This window comes from Acyrthosiphon pisum, chromosome X (assembly GCF_005508785.2).
Source record: "Acyrthosiphon pisum isolate AL4f chromosome X, pea_aphid_22Mar2018_4r6ur, whole genome shotgun sequence".
Taxonomy (NCBI): Eukaryota; Metazoa; Arthropoda; class Insecta; order Hemiptera; family Aphididae; genus Acyrthosiphon; species Acyrthosiphon pisum.
In genome coordinates this window covers 106,653,374-106,658,414 of record NC_042493.1, presented here as the reverse complement: position 1 = coordinate 106,658,414, position 5,041 = coordinate 106,653,374, and the positions used below count along the sequence as shown (strand labels likewise).

Sequence of the window (5,041 nt, the reverse complement as noted above, 5' to 3'; positions counted from 1 at the left end):
TCACACGTATTTAATATGATAATATACACGTCTCACCTAAATCTCCACTTTCACTTTTCGATCTTTTATTAATTTTTTCCTACTACAATAGCACGTTATATGCGTCATCAAGTTATCGCAATAAAATATCTCTATATTATATAGGTACTAAAATATAAGTGCATTACACAAACCTAACATTTTCATTGGATACGATATTATATTTAATTTTTAACTACAAAATAATTATTACATTTAAAATTTGATACATTTTGTAAAAATTCGAACTTTAAATGTTTATAAATAAAATTCTACGCATGTATTTTTAATATTTTTTAACTGCTATTGATACAATATATCAAGAGCTTTCAATTAATTATAGAAAAAAAAACAAAAAAAATTGAAAACTGACAATGTCTGTAAACAGCTCAAAAAGAGTCAAAATATTTTCATAATTGTATTGTATATAGAAAATTAAAATATAAACATTCAGTGAATTTTTCATGCATAATATACAGTGGTTCGTTTTTGATTTACAACAAAATAAGAAAATCGTTAAATGATAAATCAAGTTAATATCCAATGCTGAAATAATATGAGTTTCAAACGCTCTTAAAAATTGACTTTCTTGTAGACATTTTTTTTTCGATAAAGGTAGACATGTTTACGAAGAATCTTGTATTACATTTTAAAATCTTAAATTATATAACCTATAATTATTTAAACGAAAAGCGCCGGAGCCAATGTTACGCGTGCTTAATTTCTTCGCGTCAATGAAGTTGTAATAAAATACAAAGTAAATGTAATTATGGCAGTAATAGTGTTCGTTATACAGTCCAGGGTGTATGTTTGAAGTTTTTTTTTCTTATCGAATTAATTTTACCGAGCAACAATTATTAGAGCTTAAATTATTTTAGTTACAAACGAAGTATATCAGAACTAAATAGATTACATGTGCCACTAAATAAGTGATAATACCTAATTGTGTAATACAAATAATTAAATGAACGCAATATCAAATATAAAAATACTAATATTTATTTATTTTTTTATAACATGTCTAGGTTTATATTTTTTTATTAATTTAACGTTTCCCCGATATGGTCGTCTAAACTTAATGTTACATACATTTTTTTTGACGTTATATAGGTACCTAATAATAGATCAAATTCAAAATATCTATAATATGTTGTATACTTGTCGAGTTCGGCTCTTAACAAAAATAAAATATAGTAATAAAAGTTAAGGGTGCCTTCACGACAATGCGTTAGTTAAATATAAATATCATACTAACGACATTATATGAATAAAAAAGGAAATAAAATAGATAACCCGAATTCCAATAAGATAAATAATTGATTTTATTACAATTCTAAATGTTATATAAAAATTGAACATTTTATAAATTTTTAACTACAAAATAATTATTTAATTTTAAATTTGATAAATTTTGTCAATATTTGAACTTCAATTGCTTATAAAAAAAAATTGTGACTATCTATTTTTAATATTTTTCAACTGCTATTGTAACAATAACTATATCAGGAACCTTGAATTAAATTTTTAAATTTAACATCAAACAAAATTTTATTGATATTTATAGAAAAAAAACCTAAAAAAATTTAAAACTGAGAATGTCCGTAAACAGCTCAAAGAGTCAAAATATTTTCAAAATTGTATGGTGTATAGAAAATTAAAATATTAACATTCAGTGGTATTTTCAAATATCTACAGTCATTTGTTTTTTAATTACAATAAAGTAAGAAAATCGTCACATGAGAAATCGAGCGAATATCTAATGTTGTAAGAATATGAATTTCAAACACTCATAAAAATTTAATTTGACTTTCTTGTAGACATTTTTTTTTTATAAAGGTAGACAATATTATGAGGAATCTTCTATTACATGTTAAAATCTTAGATTTAAAAAGAAAATTTTTCATGAATTTCAAACTCAAAATAATTTGAAAATTTTCGTCATTTATTCATATTTTGTCAATATTTGAACTTTAGATGCTTATAAAAAAAAATTGCGATTATGGATTTTTAATTTTTTTCATCTGTCATTGAAACAATATACTAGGAGCCGTCTATATAATTTTCAAGCTTTTTTAACAAACAAAAATAAAATTTTATTGATATTTAATATTTATAGAAAAAAACTAAATAAAATGGAAACTGACAATGTCCGTAAACAGCTCAAAATAAATCAAAATATTTGAAAAATGTTATGGTGTATAGAAAATGCTAATATAAACATTCAGTCAAAATGTTATGTACCTACGATCATTTGTTTTAGAGTTGTACCAAAAACAACTTTTTGACAAAATAGTTATTATTAATATTTTATAATTATATTTATATTTATTAATTTTTATTGCATATTTTTTGCATATTTTAATGATTTTTACTGCATATTATATGGCATATTTTGATACTTTTTAGTGCATATTAATCCGGGCTCTAGTTATTAATAATTTGTAAAATGATCCAAGTAAAATCAATTGAAGGCCCAGTATTACGTCTATTTTATATTTATATAAAATCATTTCTAAGGAATATTATCCTTAATACAAATATTTTAATAACTAAGAAAATATACATTCAAATTTTGAATTAAGTACATCATTATATTAAAAATAATTAATCGCTAAATAATTTACAATAAAAAAGGGGGGTTCTCATTTAAAAAACAGAAGTTAGTATCACCACAGGACATTCCTTAAATAGTACAAAAGAAATCAAAAATTTCAAAATATGGTCTTTGAGTATATTTAAAAATTCTAAAAATCAGAATTTTAATAAATTAATTATTAAAGGCAGAAATGGGGATGAGCATGTTTGGTGAATCACCATGTATAGGGTTCTGTTGAATTTTCATTGTATGTATTTAAAATGTTTATAAAGTACATTGAACTTGCATATTTGTACTAAAATAGTCAAATGCCTTATAATATAAAATTGTGTCCATAATGTTTAATGTACATTGTTTATTTTCAAAAAATCTCCGTTTACTTATTTTTACAACCTGTTATCTAGCTTAAATGTACTTTATATATACATTATTGTAATTTTAACCAATTGTCTTTGAGGCGTATAATAATTAAATAAATAAATAAATAACTATTTATATTATGTAGCTGATGATTTTTTTTCAATGAAACAATAAATTAATATTCAGTTTACAGTTACCCAGTTTTAATATAATAAAACAAAATATAAATAAGATGACTTAACAATTTGATATATAAAACAAAATATGAATTAACAGACTTAAATCACTTAATATAGGTAGCAGGCACCTATTAAAATAAAATAAAACTAAACAAAATAAAATTACCTATAAACACTTTAAAAAACTTAATACATAACAAACGTAAATTAAATAAAACTAAACCAAATATTTATATGGGATGGCCATAATTTAAGTACAACCGAATTATACCGCTACAGAGTGAGCATGTTGTATTTTCATTGGCTACAAGCCTAGTGACAGAGATTACAAAATGTATTTCTGCAAGGAATTAATGTGACTTTGCTAGGTCGATCAAAACAAATTATTCAGTCCTCTTGTGCTTCTTGAACTAAAAATAAAAACATATTATGAATAACTATTCAGTATTAAAAACAATTCATAATAAATAATTTTATTTAAAACAAAATATTGAATTTGTATAAGTATTATTACTTTCATCTTCAATTGCCTGAAAAAATTCTTCCCAATGTGTCCTTCCATTTAATCGCTGCCCTACATCCTGTACTTATAAGAGGTCACAATCTTCTATTGGAGCATGTCATATTTGAGCCTTTGCTTGGATTTGAGGTAGCGGTCGGGCTGGTAATACAGGAGGTGGTGCCAATGGTCGAATTGGTGCATCAGGTATTACAACAGCTAAAATAATTATATATTTTATAGTATTTATTTTTAATTTTTATTGTTATTTTTTCTTATACAGTTAACTTACAACGTTCTATGAAATTAGACTCTCCAATTTCATTTCTTAACAACTGCTCGGTAGTATGAGAAACGTTTCTAATAAAATCTTCCATATTGTAAATTCAATTCTCACATTTCTCCCAAGCAGTGTTAATGATGATGTCATTTTTCGGTCGAGTGTTGACCCTATACTCTACACGCCTTACTGGTTGTCCATTCACTGCTCTATTAAACCAGCTCTTGACTGTTCCTCTATGCCTCTTAAATGTACTGAAATATACAATACTTTTAATAACATATTATAGATTGAATTACATGTGTAAAATAAAATATTAAAAACAATATAATATTGAATGATTATTAGATAATTGTAGATACAAACTCACCATAAAACTGATAGAGTGGTGGATGTTGACCCATGGGTCCAACTAATGTAGCATGGTAAGATTCTATGAAAATGTTGGTACGGTACAAGTAACTCAACAACCCTTCCACTTCTGCTTCCAACTCATAGTCTCTTGCTATAAATATATAAATTGTTTATGAGACTTATGGTCTAACTAATACATCTTGTTATTATTTTTCTTTAGAATAGAAGCAACAAACCTAAATCTTGAATAAATCTGAAGCCTAACTGAATAGAAAATTTTAGTGGTGTTCAATTGCATTTGCTATCAAGTGTGGCAATGTCATAATCTAAACAAAATTTGAATTTTATCAACATTTTTATATAATATTTTTTGTTTTTATTTTAGTAGTATATAAAATGAGTTGAATCTCAAAAGTAAATAAATAGTACATTATATAATATAATATTTAAACAGAATTTAAACATTCAAGTTCAAAATAGGAGTCTTAGTTAGCAAATTTTATGGTATGAAATATAAAATATTAGACTACTGACTAAGAGAGAAAGTCAGAAGAGAATAAGATAACATGAAAAGGTACAATACTTCTGGTCAACAAGCAGAAACTGCTTAGTTGGTTTTAGCTAAAATAGAGGCTAAATTTACTATGAATCACCATTCTTACAATACACCTTGCATTTTCATTTGTGCAAGCCCATTGCTTCTCAGATATCTTGTTATGCACTCAACATTAAAATTAAATATAAATAAAAATTAC

General features: G+C 24.6%; 1 long non-coding RNA gene across 1 annotated transcript; it reads right to left on the bottom strand.

Annotated features, from left to right (window-relative positions):
* Positions 1-3,205: 3,205 nt before the first annotated feature.
* Positions 3,206-4,615, bottom strand: LOC107884177. The gene is made up of 5 exons (XR_001679752.2): positions 4,523-4,615; positions 4,303-4,437; positions 3,945-4,186; positions 3,668-3,871; positions 3,206-3,563 (listed from the first exon to the last, which is right to left on the bottom strand). It is a non-coding gene; the product is annotated as an uncharacterized LOC107884177 (long non-coding RNA).
* Positions 4,616-5,041: the final 426 nt, after the last annotated feature.